The following is a 17,790-nucleotide window of genomic DNA, read 5'->3' as shown; positions in this document are numbered from 1 at the left end:
TCTAACAAGTCCCAGGCGATGCTGACGTTGCTGGTCTGGGGACCACATGTTGAGAACCATTGTCCCAAACTATCACAGAAAGAAGACGAATATCAGAAAACCATCACACCAATGGGGGGTTGAAAGTAGGCTGGGAGTAAAAGCCTCCTGGTAGATGTTTCCTTCTTTGTCAGGAAGCAAGAATTGATTTATGTATCTAAGCCCTCAAGAAACTTTTAATTTAGAAGACAGAATAAAGAGAAGAATTAAGAAAGACTGCATGGACAAGACATGTTTGGACCAGAGATACAGGTGAGAAATGATGGGGAAAGATATTTCCAGTGCTGGGATCAGTGTGGGTGAAGATGTAGAGGCAAAGAAGCATGAGAGATCATTGGTAGGTCCTTGGTTTTAGCCAGAACAGCAGGTTTCACATGTTTTTGACCACAAGCCACAGTAAGACAAACATTTGACATGTGTACTCAGTAGAATATACATTTTCTACTATAGTTGTGTGTGTATACATTTATATTTATCTCCAATAGATCTTCGTGAAACATTTACCATTGTATATACAGAATGCCTTAAATTTTCTATTCTGTTCCATACAGTTTTACAGAATCTAGAATATAGTTTTATTCCATATAGTACATCGTGGGCAGTATAGCAGAGTATGGCTTCTGATACAAGGCTGTCTGGGTTCAAGCCAGAATTAATCACCTTGGGCAACTTATTTAACCTCCCTGGGTCCATGTTCTTACCTGTAAAACAGGGATGGCAAGAGAGCTTATTTCCCTAGGGACAGTGTGAGAAGTATGTGAGTCTATGCAAAGTATTTGGAATGCAGCCTACTATATAGAAAGCCATATACATATTTGTTCTTTTGCTATAAACTTCATTTTAAAATGCTTTCGTCACATACTTTATTGATTTCAGGACCTTCTCAATGAGCTGCCGCCTGCAGCTTGAAGGACTAGAACTGAGGTTGAGGTAGGTGGGGGTAAAGCAGAGGCGTGATGGAGTTGGGGCATGTGATGTTTGGGATCCACAATAGAGAGGCTCTTGAATGCCAGAGTGAGGACCCTGGACTTTGATCACTGGGTAGTCGGGGGCCATGAAAGGGTTTGTTTGGGCACAGTGGTGTGATCAAAGCTGCACCGAGGAACATTAATCTGGCTGCCATGTGAAAGCTGCAGAGAAGTGAAGACACCCTGGTTAGCAGAGAGGAGACAGACCGCAGTCCAGGCAAGAGGCGATCTGGACCCACCCGAGGGGAGAACGGTGGGAATGGAGAGAGGAAAGGAACATGAAAGGAACACTAGAGGCCACACCGAGAGCATCCACCACCAAAGAAAAAAATGGCTCCATGGGCTGGCAAGTGAGCCGGAGCTCTGTGGTCTCCCTCTCCACTTGAGGACAGCATTGGAAGAACTGCATCTCCCTGTCACCCTAACTGAGAGAAACTTGAGTAGGACATTAGCTTCCCCTGAAGATGCAAATGGAACGGGAAGTCCAACACTAAAACGCGTTCTTTGTAGCCCTGCCAGAGGCCTAATCTGGGACCACTCCTCAGCAGGTCCTTGGAACTGGCAGCAGTTATGCCAATGGGTGAACAGATGAGTTATTCAAATGAGAGAACATTCCCCAGGAGAGCAACTGGTGTCGCTCTGGATGCTGAAGAATAATCCTTAGAGGTTAAAGCAGCATCTGTGACCAAATCTTCACAAAAGATCTGCTGCCTGAATTTTCAAGTTGCTAATGAGATCCTTGTTTATGATGTTAGATTCTTTCAGAGGCTTAGTGGGGGGTAAGGAACCTGAGTGAGTGGGGAGGAGAGACCGACTCCTAAGAAGGTGGGTAATTAATCTTCTCCAAGGCTTAATCACATCCTGATAATTTAAATGGTGCTGTGAGTTCAAGTTGGTCTTTTCAGGAGCCTGTGATATGGCAGGTTGGAGCAAACCCTGTTGTAGGCAGAGCGGACAAAATGCATTTGCCCAAGTCAGCTGTGCTCTGTGTATTCTGCAGTGGTTTTCTCAGATGCCTCTGGAACATTTATGGTTACAGCATGGTCAAGAGGGTGTGGTGCTGGTCTCTCAGAGCATCCTGTCCTGCAGCACTCTATCCAACGAAGGCAACTCCTACGTCTCCTCCTTGAGGGTTTCTTATTTGGTCTTTCGTTGACACAGGCTTGTTGTTTGCCCTGGATAGCCATAAAAAGAGCAAAGATTAAATGCTTATTATGAATCTGGTTCTGTTCTAATTTATTTACCATATTACTTCATTTACATTAATCCTGTGTACTATATTGTCCCATTCCGTTTGAAGGAGAAGGAAACTTATAAAGACACACGTGATTTGTGGAGTGTTTCTGAGGTCCCAGAGCACTCACTAGGTGGATCTGGGATTCAGACCCAGTCTATCTGACTCCAGAACCCACAAGTTCACCTTCCCGGAGCTGTCTTGGTCATGTTACTCTCTTCTCCAGGTGGATTTTCATATGTCACTCTTCCTGTTCAGGTCTCCTCTGGCTTCCAAGGTCCTCTCATAGTTGGTCACTTTAGTGCACAGGTAAAAGGCTGTCTGGAGGTGACAGCCTCACCCCAGCACATAATTCTTGGTCCAATCCAGTGGAGCCTCTTCTTCCTCTTTTGAGAATCAGGACACAGATAATGCCTTCCAACTTGGCTGCGCCCTAGGAGGTTGGAGGCAAATCCTTCCATGATTAGTTCTAGGGAACTGAGGCTGGGCAAGATTAGAAATTTTTCATGGATAATATTTTAGAATTGAAGGGACAGGTGTAATTTCTATGGATGTAATCCAGACAATAGACACAGAGGGCTCCAAGTGACTTCTGAGAAGCCTCTCCAAACCAGAAAATTATATTCATTCATTCATTCATTCATTCACACATTTATTTAGCATTTACCATGCACTGGAAACACTGTGGTAGGCACTATGGAATTGATGAATGAGATATCATTCCTGCCTCATGGCAACTACAGTCTAAAGGGGAGACGGACACTATAAAAAAGAATAAATATAAAATCAAAAATTGTCAAATGCAATGAAGCATCACTTCCCATTATGAATAAGGGTACCTCATTTTTGTGGCCTAGTTAAGAAAGGAAGGGGTTCATATCGGTATATTTTCCATTATATTCACTACTGTGTTTGTCATCCATTTGGATAAAAATATTTCCAAAATGTTTACTTGGTGTGTAAGAGGATAAGGTTCCAGAAGGAGCCCCATCCGTTCATGATCCCAGACTCAAGCCACATGTGGTTGGTTATGCAGTGATTAAAGGTGAAATGAGGGCCCAACTCTCTGGTCCCTCTGGGACACAGTGTGTGCAGTCGACAAATGCTGAGAAAGTAAAGATGGACAGTCAGAATAAAAAGTATTTTGTACCTCTGTGTGCCAACATCTCTTCTGGGCACTTTGATGTTTACTATATGTCTCAGATTTTCTCTTTAAAGCTCTGTGACCCAAGCATATTTTCCCCATCGAGGGGTTTGGAATTTAAAGACATGAATGAATTTCCCAAAGTTGTCCAGCTGGCAAAGGGTAAAACCAGGATAGAAAATATCTAGATCTTTCTGACTGGAAAGTCAAATATTTGTATTAAAATTTCTCTTCTCAGCTGAGAAGAAATTATGGAAGAAGAGCCTGGAACTAAATCACGTACAGTTTTGAGTATGGAGAACACTATCCAGGTGCAAGGTTGTTTCATGCCATGAATGTTAAGCATTGTCACCTATGTTCTATTATCTACTTGACAGTGTCTGTACTGTTGTATAATTCCATCACATCACATTGCATTGTAGTGTATTGCATTGCAGCTCATTCTATTCCCTTCCTTCCTTCCTTCCTTCCTTCCTTCCTTCCTTCCTTCCTTCCTTCCTTCCTTCCTTCCTTCCTTCACATTGCAGGTCATTCTACTCCCTTTCTTCCTTCCTTCCTTCCTTCCTTCCTTCCTTTCTTCCTTTCTTCCTTCCTTCCCTTCTTTCTTTCTTCCTTCCTTCATTTCCTCCTTTCTTCCTTTCCTCCCTTCCTCCCTCCTTTCTTTCCTTCCTTTCCTTCCTTCCTTCTTTCTCTCTTTCTCTCTCTCTCTCTCTCTCTTTCTTTCTCTTTCTTTCTTTCTTTCTTTCTTTCTTTCTTTCTTTCTTTCTTTCTTTCCTTTCTTTCCTTCCTTTCCTTCCTTCCTTCCTTCCTTCCTTCCTTCCTTCCTTCCTTCCTTCCTTCCTTCCTTCCTTCCTTCCTTTCTTTCTTTCTTTCTTTCTTTCTTTCTTTCTTTCTTTCTTTCTTTCTTTCTTTCTTCCTCTCTTCCCTTCTTTTCCTTTCCTTTTCCTTTCCTTTCTTTTCTTTTCTTTCTGATGGAGTTTTGCTCTTGTTGCCCAGGCTGGAGTGCAATGACGCAATCTCGGCTCACTGCAATCTCTGCCTCTCAGATTCAAGCAGTTCTCCTGCCTCAGCCTCCCAAGTAGCTGGAATTACAGGCACCTGCCACCACACCCAGCTACTTTTTGTGGTTTTTAGTAAAGATGGGGTTTCACCATGTTGGTCAGGCTGGTCCCCAACTCCTGACCTCAGGTGATCCACCCACCTTGGCCTCCCAAAGTGCTAGGATTACAGGCATGAGCCACCAGTGCCTGGCTGAATAAGTTGCACCAGTCATTCAACAAGTCTCTGTGTGCCAGTTTCCTCAGATGTTGTCCTGGTCTGGGCACCACACTGGCCTCTTGTAGGAGGCAGGGTTTCTGTGGTCTATCCATTTTGTTTAGGCTGAAAACAGGATCATTTAGGCTCTGTCAGGCCATTTTGCTATAGCTCAAGTGTTAGACATCACTGCCAGCTCCCTGGCAAGTTCCATTGTTTCAGTTACAAAAGCAGTTTGTTACCATCCTTAGCAACCCATCCGCATGAACAAGTTGAAATAAGTGCTTTTAACAATCATACTCTTAAGACTGATGTCCATTTATTAAAGAGTCATATGTAGCTCGTTCCTCTTCATCTCCAATCCTTGGTTCTGGGGTGTGATAATCTCATGGGCTCATGTGACCATAGTGAGTGCTCTCAGACAGTGGTTTTTGTGAGGGGAAAAGAACAGAGTCAAGTCAAGCAAACAAGCAGAATGTACACCTCATCAGTGCCACCTGTGACCACATTCAACCACCTGTCTTCTTCCTGCATCTTTAATCAGAATGAGAAGGCGACTTGCTTTTTACCACCCATCCATCCCAAATTTGCCCTCACAGAAATCAGGGCTTGTTTGTTTTGTTTTCCCTTCTTTTTAAACTTAAAAAGAAATACTTTAAAACTTACATAAAATTGCAAGAAAATAGTATAAAGAATTCTACTATTGTATTCACAGTTCCCCAATTATGAATATTCTTTATCATTCAATATCTATATCTATGTATCTATACTCATTAGCTTTGTCTCTTTAACCATTAGCTTTGCTGTTCTATATCCATTACTCTGTAAGTATGTATGTATCTATGTATTTATTTCTGAATTATTTGAGATCAGGTTACAGGTGTGAGGTCCCTTTACCCCAAATACTTAAGTATTTCCTTAAAACAAAGACATTATCTTATATCATCAGAGTACAATGACCAAAATCAGAACGTTAGCATTGATTTAATGATACTTATCTAACCTACAGACCTTATTCAAATTTCACCAGTTATCCTAATAATGTAAGTATATTATTATACAAATGTAAATAATACTTACATTTACAGCCAATGTAAGTATTATTTATAGCCAAAGCAATTTCTGGTCTAGAATTCCACCTAGAATCATGTGGCACATTAAATTGCTATCTTTTTAGTGTCTTTTAATCTGAAATAGTTATTCACTCTTTATCATTCATGAATTATTATTGAAGAATATAGGCCAGTTGCTTATAATAGCGTATATTTCAATTTGAGTTTGCCTGATGACTAGATTCATGAGGTTATGATTTTTTTCGGCAGGAATACCACAAAAATGATGCTGTGTCCTTCCCAGTTTGTCTGTTGGGCAGCGTACGATCACTGGTTTATTTATTATTGGAGGGAGGCTTCTTCCCTAATGACTCAAGTTCATTTTTTTTTTCTTAGTACAACAAGCACCAATAGCAGAAAGGCACACAGTTTGGTATTTAGCCATTGCTAGAAATTCCAAGATCATTTTGACTTCCTTAAAACACACTTTCAGTTCAGAACATGAACATAAAACACAGCTTGAAGCTTTCTGTTTTCTTTATCTTCTGATGTGAGACAGTCGCAACCAAACTTTTAAGAGATTTGCTCCTCTTGCTATGCTAGCCCAATGAAGAGATGGGAGGAATCAAATGAGATAGTAAATGAGAAAGTGGCTTGTAAACTGTGACATGTGATAGAAATCCAAGGGGCTCTGATTGTGATGAAGATTATATTCTTCGATTTCATGGGGAAAAGAGGTTTCAGGGAGTAGGAAAACTAATTGTGTGTTTCAACTTGATTGCATCACGGGATGCTCAGATATCTGGTTACATGCTATTTATGAGTGTGTCTGTGAGGATGTTTCCAGAAGAAATTAGCATTCAAATAGTTAGACTGAATAAAGGGAATGGCTCTCCCCAATGTGGGTAGGTATTATCTAAGCCACCGAGGGCCTGAATAGAAAATAAAGGATGACAAAGGATGAATAGAACATAAAGGAGGATGGAAGGAAGGAGTCTTTGTCTTTCTTTCTCTGCCTGACTGCTTGGCTAGAACATTGGTCTACTCTGGTGCTTCTCCTGGTTTTCAGACCTTCGGACTTGGACTGGAATCTACATCTAAATCTGCAAGCTCTCCAGCTCTTAGACCTTAGAACTATACCTAAATCTCTCTCTCTCTCTCTCTCTCTCTCTCTTCCTCTCCCTCTCTTACAGGGCAGTTGTTTATAGAATATCTCTCAATTGGAGTTTGATGTTTTTGAGAGACAGAACATCTATCTATCTATCTATCTATCTATCTATCTATCTATTTTTTATCTATCTATCATCTGTCTGTGTATCTACTATCTATCTACTATCTATCTATCTATCTATCTATCTATCTATCTATCTATCTATCTATCTATTTATCTATCTATCTATCATCTATCTACTATCTATCTATCTATCTATCTATCTATCTATCTATCTATCTATCTCTATCTATCTATCTATCTATCTATCTATCTATCTATCTATCTATCCATCCATCCATCCTGCTTCTCTAGAGAACACAGACTAATGTAGGTGAGAACTAGGATCCCTCCCCCACTGAGAATTGTTCAGGGCCCTGTACCCCAGAGGAAGAACCTATTTCCTTTCTTTTTCTTAGATCCATTGCTCACCTTTTCTTCTGCCTACAATCCTAGAAGTTCCAAATCTTCCAGGAGGAATTCTCCGAGTTTGTCCTTGCTTCATCTCCACCAACCTGAGTCAGCGAGTTTTTCAACCTTGCTATTTGTACCCGTGTCCAGGTTGTTAATATATGTACATGCACTGTGGGCTGCTGGCCCCTGAGTGCTGGAGGGCATGAAAATATTAACTTCTGTTCATGCAGAGAATTTGCTATTAACTCCAATGCTTCCTTTTTTTAAAAAATTTATTCACAGAAACCTGACAAGATTTTTACAGCTTTTTCCAGCTTATCAACCCGATTCAAATATCATAGAGGTTATTTTACCTTTTCTCACCCTATACTTGCAAGATTGTTTTTAATAGATTTTTCTCTGATTAAAAATAAATCATTCTCATGGTAGAATATTTGGAAAGATCAGGAAAATCTAAAGTAGAAAATAATTCCTCAAATCTTAACTCCCTGAAACCCTTATTCTCATCCTTTTTGGATTTGTGATTCCAGTCTTTTTTCCTTTGGTACATTTTTAACAGATTTAGAATATTCAATATTCACAATATTGTTTGTATCTTTTCTTCTCAATTTACTAACTCTGTTCCCACTTCAAGGTACTGTTTAATTCTCAGCTTGTCTTTGAAATAACCTACTGACCCCCAGGCAGAACAGAAGATAAGCACTAGGCTTATCCCACCTCAGATGGAATAGGAACTTGCTTGACTCATTCGTCGGTTTATATATGGGGCAATGGAAGGCAAAACACCGGAGAGTAGGCACTTTAGGATGAAACGTGTGTGTTAGAGTCTCTGCAATTTGACTTACTAGTTTCGTGACGCTGGAAAACGTTTTCTAAATATTCCACATCTCAGTTTCTTCTATTGTAAAATAGGGATAATTACATCTACCTCTGCAAGTATGGTGTAGATTAAAAGACTCAATGCTCATAGCTTCTTCAGCCTCATAGTACACACTCAGTTAATGGTGGTTCAGTAACTTCCCATATCTGTATAAAACATCTGAGTTTTCCTACAATGGACCCATTCCCCTTCTCTTTATTACAGTGTCCAATATTTCAGGAAAGCACTCCCAGCCCACTCAGTCATTGTGTCATAGCCCCAGGGATATAACCCCTAGCCCCAGGGAGAGGTACCTAATCCCAGCTCAGTCATTGATAATATGATCTCTCTTTTACTACAGTTGGTTCAGGATGGGCCTGTAACCCAATCTGAAAATCAGTGAGATACAGTGATGGAACTTCTGTATGACCTTCTGGAACAGAGAAGTTCTCTTTCCATTTGCCTAGAAGCTTGGATCATGTAAGCATGGAGCTTGCAGGAACTTCTGCACTCTGGCCCTGCTGTTTCTACCAGTGTGGCGGGGAAATGGCTGATAATTAAGCAAATGCAATAAAGACCAGAGTTGAGGAATAGAAACTGATCCTGTCAACATTGTCTGACCCACTGGATCTAGCCTTACTTAAAACTAAATACAAAGCTTTTCCTTTGAATGAACCACAAACAGCCACTCCTCGACCCCTTTTTAAAGGCTGGCTTGAGTTGGGTTCTATTATTTGCAATCAAAAGAGATTTGATCAAGATACTTTTCTGGCTTCTGCTTTTCAAAATTTGAAGGTTCTGTGAATCCTTCCTCAGAGCAGATTAATTTGTATCAAGAATGGTCCATTCAGGTGCATTAGGGCCAAGTGGTTAACATTTACTGAGAGTACCTTCTAGCCTGGGGCCGGATGCAAATCTTCACCAAAATGGAGACAAACACACAGGGTGCTTGATAAAGCACAATGTGAATTAACATCAGCCACCCTGTACAGCTTGATGTGAAGGCTGACGTAGCAAAAGTTAATGAAGACCAATATGCAGTTTGACTTCTCTTCTTCCTATTTATTCCTAACTAGTATTGAAGGAATCTTTTTATTTTTTTAAATCATGTATTCTTTTTCAATTCTAAATCTTTCCCTTTCTCTCTCTCTCTCCCTTGCTTTAAGGAAACCCAGCTACTATGCACACCTCTTCTGTTTCACTCTTTTTATTATTGTGGTAAGGACATTTAACATGAAATCTAGCCTTTTAACAAATTTTTAAGTGGATAAGATCATATCGTTACCTGCAAGCATGATGTTGTACAGCAGATCTCTAGAACATAGTCATCTTGCAAAACTGACACTGCATCTGTTGAATAGCAATTGCCTATTTCCTTTTTCTTCTAGACTCTGGCAACCAAAATTCTACTTTATGGTAGTATAAATGTGACTATTTTGGATATTTCATATAAGTGGAATCGTAATATTTGTTTTTCTGTAACTGGCTTATTTCACTCAGCATAATGTCTTCCAGGTTCATCCACATTGATGAATATTGCAGGGTTTCTTCTTTTTCAAGGCTGAACAAAATTCCATTATATGTATATGTAAACACACACACACACACACACACACACACACACACACACACACTACATTTTCTTTATCCATCCTTTATCCATCAATGAGCATTTAGGTTGTTTCCATATCTTGGCTATTGCAAATAATGCTGCAATGAATATGAGAGTGTAAATATCTCTTTGAGAACCTGATTTAATTCTTTTCGATAAATACCTCGAAATGGAATTGCTGGAATATGGTATTCTATTTTTAATTTTTTGAGAAACCTTCATACTCTTTTCCATAGCAGCTGAAACATTTTGCATTTCTACTAACAATATACAAAAGTCTAATTTCTCCATGTCTTTGCCAATGCTTGCTACCTTTTACCTTTTGTTTGTTTGTTTTTTGAAAATGGCCATTGTAACAAGTGTAAGTTGATATCTTATATGGTTTTGATTTGTTTTTCCTTGATGGTTAGTGATGATGAACATCTTTTCATATACCCGTTGGCCATCTGTATGTCATTGGACAAATGTCTATGGAAGTTCTTTGCTCTTTTTTGTTTGTTTGTTTGTTTTTGAGATAAAGTCTCACCCTGTCACCCAGGCTGGAGTGCAGTGGCTCAATCTCGGCTCACTACAGCCTCCACCTCCTGGGTTCAAGTGATTCTCCTGCCTCAGCCTTCTGAGTAGCTGGGATTACAGGCACCCGCCACCATGTCTGGCTAATTTTTTGTACTTTTAGTAGAGATGGGGTTTCGCCATGTTGGCCAGGCTGGTCTCAAACTCCTGACCTCAGGTGACCCACCCACCTTGGCCTCCCAAAGTGCTAAGATTGCAGGCGTGAGCCACTGCGCCCAGCCTCTTTGCTCATTTTTAATTGGGTTATTTGTTTGTTTTTGTTATTGATTTATAGCAGTTCCTTACATATTTTGGAAATTAACTTCTTAGCAGATATATGGTTTGCATTGCGAATATTTTCTTCCATTCCTTAGGTTGCCCTTCGCTCTATCATTTGCTTTCCTGTGTAGAAGCTTTTTAGTTTGATGAAGTACCACTTGTTAACTTGTGCTTTTGTTGCCAGTGCTTTTGGTATCATATTTAAGAAAACACTGCCAAGACCAATGTCATAAAGCTTTTCCCCTATATTTTCTTCCAGGAGTTTTGAACTTTTGGGTCTTATCTTTAAGTCTTTAATTCATTTTAAGTTGACTCCTGTGTGTGGAGTAAGAAAAAAGCAGGGTTTTTTTGACAGCATTTGTTGAAGAGACTATCTTTTCTTTCCCCATTGTGTATTCTTAGCGTATTTGTCAAAGATCAGTTAACCATATACACGTGGGTTTATTCCTGGGCTTTCTATTCTGTTCCGTTGGTCCTCTCTCTCTCTCTCTCTCTCTCTCTTTCTGTTGTGTGTGTGTGTGTGTGTGTGTGTGTTTTTTTTTTTTCCTCTCTTTTAGACAAGGTCTTGCTCTGTTGCTCAGGCTGGAGTGCAGTGGTGCAATTACGACTCACTGCAGCCTCCACCTCCTAGGCTCAAGTGATCCTCCCTCCACCTCCTAGGCTCAAGTGATCCTCCCACCTCAGCTTCCCGAGTAGTTTTACGATCACACACCATAACCAAGTTGGGTTTATCCTTGAAATGTATGAATTGTCTAACACACAAAAATTAATTAATTGTATACAACAATACAGCACATTAACAGAATGAAGGAAAGAAATCATATAATCATCTTAATGGACACAGAGAAATCATTTGGCTGAATTCAACACTGTTTCATGATAAAAAGTCTCTCAACAAACTAGGACTAAGAAGGATTTTAACTCACCAATTTGAAGGCTGTATGTGAAAAGCCCACGGCTAACATCATACTCAATGGTGAAAAGCTGAAAACTTTCCCTGTAGGATAGAGAAGAAGGCTAGGATGTTCGCTCTAGTCATTTCCATTCAACATAGAACTGGGAGTCCTAGTCAGAGCAATTAGGCAAGAAATAGAAATAAAAGCATCTAAATTGGAAAGGTAAAATTTTCTGTTTACAGATGACATGATTTAATTAGAAAGCCCTAAAGACTTCACACATACACATAAACAAAACAGAACTAATAAAAAAATTCAGTAAAATTGCAGGACACTGAATCAACATAAAAAAAATCAGCTGTTATTTCTATACACTAACAATAAACTACCTAAAAAGCAAGTTAAGAAAATAATTCCATTTATGATAGCATCAAAAAGAATAAAATACTTAGGAATAAACTTAACTAAGGAAGTGAAAGGTTTATACAATGAAAACAATAGAACATTGATGAAAGAAATTAAAGAAGACGGCCGGGCGCGGTGGCTCATGCCTGTAATCCCAGCACTTTGGGAGGCCGAGGTGGGTGGATCACAAGGTCAGGAGATCAAGACCATCCTGGCTAACATGGTGAAACCCCGTCTCCACTAAAAATACAAAAATTAGCCGGGCGCAGTGGCGGATGCCTGTAGTCACAGCTACATGGGAGGCTGAGGCAGGAGAAGGGCGTGAACCCAGGAAGCGGAGCTCTCAAAAAAAAAAAAAAAGAAATTAAAGAAGACATAAATGAATGGAAAGGTATTAAAATATTCTGGGTTAATGGATTGGAAGACTTAATATTATTAAAATGTCCATACTACCCAAAGCAATCTACAGATTCAATGCAATACTTATAAAAATGCCAATGGCATATTTTACATAAATAGAAAAAACAATTCTAAAGTTCATAGGGAGTGACAAAAGACCCCACATAGTCGAAACAATTTTGAAAGAGAAAAACTAAGCTAGAGGCATTATACTTCCTAATTTCAAAATGTTTCACAGAGCTGCAATAATTAAAACTGTGTCATTTAAAATCTCATCTTCTTATAGTTAGAACAGAGGTGCTTAGAGAAATGAGATATAATTTCATTTGCTGTGGTAAAGCCCTACAATTTCATATATACATATGAAATCAGAATATATACACACACACACACACACACACATATATTTTCAATCGGAACCACATTTTCAAATCACTCAATCCCTTTTCATTTCAGACTGACTAATTATATAGAAGTTAGTGTTTACAGTTAGAGTACTACTGATATATTACTCTTAAGAATTCATTTCAACTATTCTGAAAAGGCCTTGTTTTTTAATATACAATTGACACGGTTCTATCCACTTACATTGGATCACTGATATAATACACTTAAATATAAAACTAAACAAAATAGAGGGGCTTTAAAATCTATGAAATCTATTTTATATTGTAATTTAGGTATATGTCTATTTGGGGATGAATACTGTTAATTATGAATGTTTTCATTTGTGAATAACATGAAACATAACCCAGGATTAAACAATGCCCACTTTCAGCCCTCCCCATTTAGAAGTGTGTTGTTGGTTCAGCTGCTGTGTAATACAGTCAAAGACTATGCGTCTTTTCATCTTTCTGTTCCACTAGCCTTAGCAGGCTTGCTTTGCCTATTCATATTTATTACCTAATAAATGCAAAATGGTTGCTGTAGCTCCAGATGCCACATCTGTGTCCAAGGAGAAAGAAGGAAGAAGGAAGAGCTCCAGCAATCTGTCCCTTTAATCAGGAAAGCAAAACCTTTCTGAAAAGTTTTCATCTATTTCAAAAAAGCGGGGTCTTATGGCAAAGAGAAGTACAGTCATGATTCATCACTTGGGGATGGGCATGTGGCTACTCAGAATAAAATTGAGTTCTGTTAGAAAAAAGGAATGGTGGAGGAGGCTGCTGAGTCAGCAACTAACACTGCTTCATGTGCTCACTTTGGATAAATAAGTTTCATTTCTATAGGCTGAAAGGCATACATATGTCTAGGTATGTTCTTATATATTCCTAAATATCAATATAAACATCAATATTTAGAAATGAATTAGCATAGGTAAAGTGTTTAGAATAGTGCCTATTAGGTGTCATAGAAAGATTTGCTATCATTCTTTTTACTGTTAGGTATCTATATATTTATATGTGTTTTACAGACAGTTTCTAAAATTATTTCCTTTCCTCTTCACAATGATTACAACATCTGTTCTTTCTAACTCTAGGGGTACAAGCTGGAAAAGGGGAGAAATGAATCAGGCTACAGGCCAAGTGTCCATCACTGATTCCCAGAGATGCCCGTTGTGTGGTGGGCACTTCCATGTGGACTCTCTACAGGGGCACGTGCATGGGTCCAAGATAGGCATCCCTCAGCTCATGGCCTGTATTCCAGCTTGTAGACTTTTGCTGAGGACGTCCCCTCACCAGTAGCCAGCTCTGGTCCCAAGCTCCTGGCCGCATTCTTCAGTGTCCACAAACCCACAGAGGCTCCTCATCCTCAACTGTGGGATTGCACCTTTTCCTGCTGGTTCCTCCTCTTTGCCCTGGCATGTCTCCAAATGTTGTCCTCCCTCTGCTCAAATAGGCATGGAGCAGGGGCAGATCAGAAAGTCCGATGTCCGACCATCTTCCAACCAAACAAAATGCTAGACTATCATCATTGCACGTGCCCCAGTCTCTCCTGGGCATACCTAAGAGTCTTCCTTTTATGTCGTGAAACGAGGAGTGACCCTTCTGCTCCCAATAAACAGACCCACACACGACCTTGTCCTGCTGATATCCTGGAATTCCGTCTCTTCCTCCAGTCATTCATCTGCTTATGTAGAAAGAAGATTTGAGGGTTTTAGCCTCCCCTTGATACCCTGAAGGGGTGTGTGTGGCCTCCTAATACTCATTTTCCTTTAGAATGTGGGCAACTAGAGGCCACTCTGCCATTTGCTTTGAGTTTTAGTAGCTAATTCTGGGTTAACAGTGAAAGTCCTATTTGATATCCTGCTACTCTTGTTATTTTAACCTAATTAGATATTATATAAGTTGATAAAATGTGCATGTACGAGGAAATAGAGCAGTGTCTCCAAAAAAACTAAGTGAAATTAGTTAGAGAAGCTTGAAAAAGTTGTTATTTAGAAATGCTGTGCCATCAGATGTATGTGAGGTAATACTAAGCGGTTGGAAAACAATGGTAAAATGGGAAGTGATTGTTCACTCAGATTGTTTCATGTGTTTCTTGACACCCTCATCCCATTTTAAAAGATTTTAAACTAGAATTGAAATGTAAAGGAGGTTCATAAAAGAAGATAGGGATATCCAATTTGCAGGCTCCGGCTCCAAGAACGGCGGTGTGGGCCCCATGGCAAAAGGCAAACAAATACGCAGTCATATGTTTTAGGTTGAAACCAAAGCTTTAGGGTATGTATATTTCATTTTTAAAAGATTTCTCTAACCATCTTTTCAACTAGCTGTTTCTAATCATTCTGGATAACAGGGCTTTTATAGCAGCTCATAGTACCAGCTGCCAGCCTCCAGGTGCCCTTGCAGACAGTCTCCCAGCTAGGGAAGAATGTGGAGCAGACTCCCATCTTTCTCACCAAGCCCCCTTCCCTCCTCTTCTCCTTCTTTCTTAGACTATCATTATTCCCTAGCAATTATCGAGTTTTTAGCCTCCTTTTGTATCTCAGGATTCCTGCATCTGCTTCTGTTGCTGGGTGGGGGAGATGGAAAACTGCAAAGGCGAAGTGGCATGGGGAGAAGATTTGAGAACCATCTGCCTTGGGTTCCTTCTTGATTTTTTTTTTTTTTTTTTTTTTTTTGAGATGGAGTCTCGCTCTGTTGCCCAGACTGGAGTGCAATGGTGCAATCTTGGCTCACTGCAACCTCTGCCTCCCAGGTTCAAGTGATTCTCCTGCCTCAGCCTCCTGAATAGCTGAGACTACAGGTGCCCACCACAATGTCTGGCTAATTTTTTTGTATTTTTAGTAGAGATGGGGTTTCACTGTGTTGGCCAGGCTGGTCTTGAACTCCTGACTGACCTGGTGATCTGCCTGCCTTGGCCTCCCCAAGTGCTGGGATAACAGGCTTGAGCCACTGCACCTGGCCACTGCCTTGACTTTTTATCCCAGTTTTCTTCAACCACCTGGAGCAGTAAAACACAGCCAGGTATCTATTCCTGTGAGGGTTAATACTGCACCAATAATCCTCATCTAGGCTTATAAGGCTAGTTTACCACACTACCGTAATCTTTTGATTGACAAGCATGCCTGTCCTGTGTCTCTTTCCTACCACACATAGACCCTTTCTATGAATATTGAATGCACAGTTATGCTTTTCAAGTCATTAGCTTTTATCTTCTTACCAGAAGGAATAGGAAGACAGAGAATCCTGCTACCTATCTACCTACTTACATAGCTATGTGCTCATATATGTTGTCTATCTACCCGTTCATCTTCCATAAAATGTTGTGCCTGGCACATAGTGAATGTCCGATAAATGCATATTATTGTTACTCTCCATGGTGAATGTTGTAATATTCAGTAGCTGATGATTTGATTCAATCTGTAATTGGCATTTTGTAGTTTTGTCCTTTGGCCAACCTCAACTTCTGATGTCTTCCTTTGCTTCAGTCTGTGTCTTTCCTAATTTTTTCCCTAACTCCAGGCCTGTTCTGATTTCTGATATCCAAAAACTTTCTTTTTTCCTAGCCTTGGGTCCTCCTAGAGAGGAATGGAGAGCTTGATTTTCTGCTTTACCCTGAATATGAACACACAAAAAATAACAAACACGACTGCCGTTTCTGCCTCCTTCTTCCATTCTTCTGTTTTATAGCCCAAAAAGAAGATTTTGAGACAAACTGTAGATTTTTAAAACTTCATAAAATAAAAAAGGCAACCCATATATCTGTGGCACATATTAATAATAGCATCTGCCGGGTGCAGTGGCTCACGCCTGTAATCCCAGCGCTTTGGGAGGCCGAGGTGGGCGGATCACGAGGTCAGGAGTTCAAGACCAGCCTGGCCAACATGGTGAAACCCTGTCTCTACTAACAATACAAAAATTAGCTGGGTGTGGTGGCGGGTGCTTGTAATCCTAGCTACTCGGAAGGCTGAGGCAGGAGAATCGTGTGAACCCAGGAGGCGGAAGTTTCAGTGAGCCGAGATTATGCCCTTGCACTCCAGCCTGGGCGACAGGGCGGGACTCCGTCTCAAAAAACACAAAACACAAAAAACGAAAACAAAAACAAAAAACAAACAATAGCATCCACTTGGGGTGGATATTGGACCATGCTTGGAAGTAGTGGTGGTGATACTGACAGCAAGAAGTTGAAAGCAGCTTCTATCCCATCACTCCATTTTCTTCAACAGCCCAGAACACCCAGCTCTTGGTTCACCAAGGCTATAAATATTTTCTGTCTAATTCCCTGCTGGACCCATTTTGTCTCTTCAAGGCTGCTGCTTTGTCAGAAGGTTTGCAGGCTTCAAAGAGCAGAGATGGTGTGTGTTTTAGGTTTCAGTGGCATCTGCTGCCGGGACCAGCCTTAACTATGGTGTGAGTACTCAGCGGCTCTCCCAGTTCCTGGGATGTGCCAGGTGCTAATCTCCATACTATTAAAGAAATAAGGGAGGGTACTCACCTCTACCTGATGCAGCACAAATGACTTCACGAGACTCACAATTTCCTGCATGCTCTGGCCCCAGCTTACCTTTCCATCTTCATTTCTCAACACTCCTCATTCCGCTGCCTCTTCCCCTAGTTCCCTGCCCATTGCATTACACTCCAGCAACAAAGAGTTGTTTGCAGGTCCCAGGACAAGCCTCACTGTCTCTCACCTTAGGGTCTTCCCTTTGCCTAGAATGCTCTCCTCTCTTCTACCATACCTTCTCATCCCATTCTCAGTCTTCTGAAAACTCCCACTTACTATTCAAGTCTCAATTTAGATGTTGCTTTTCCCCAGAAATCTTTCTCTATACCTCAAAGACTTAAACGCCTGCCAAGGAGTCAGGCTTTGTGCAAAGCACCTCTTACAGCATCACATGGGATTCAACTATCTTTTCACTTATCGATCTCTATAATTTCCATGAAATTAGGAACCATGTTAGCCATTATATCACCATGGCACATGTTAGGAACACAATAAAAATTCATGCAATAGTTGACTGTGAATAAATGAGAAGCTACAACTAAACCTGGACAAGGCTTACGCTAGGCACCTACCCCAATTTAGATCC

The sequence above is a fragment of the Macaca thibetana genome, chromosome 10 (assembly GCF_024542745.1).
Source record: "Macaca thibetana thibetana isolate TM-01 chromosome 10, ASM2454274v1, whole genome shotgun sequence".
Lineage (NCBI taxonomy): Eukaryota > Metazoa > Chordata > Mammalia > Primates > Cercopithecidae > Macaca > Macaca thibetana.
The sequence above is the reverse complement of the archived record's forward strand: the minus strand, read 5'-3'. Positions refer to the sequence as shown.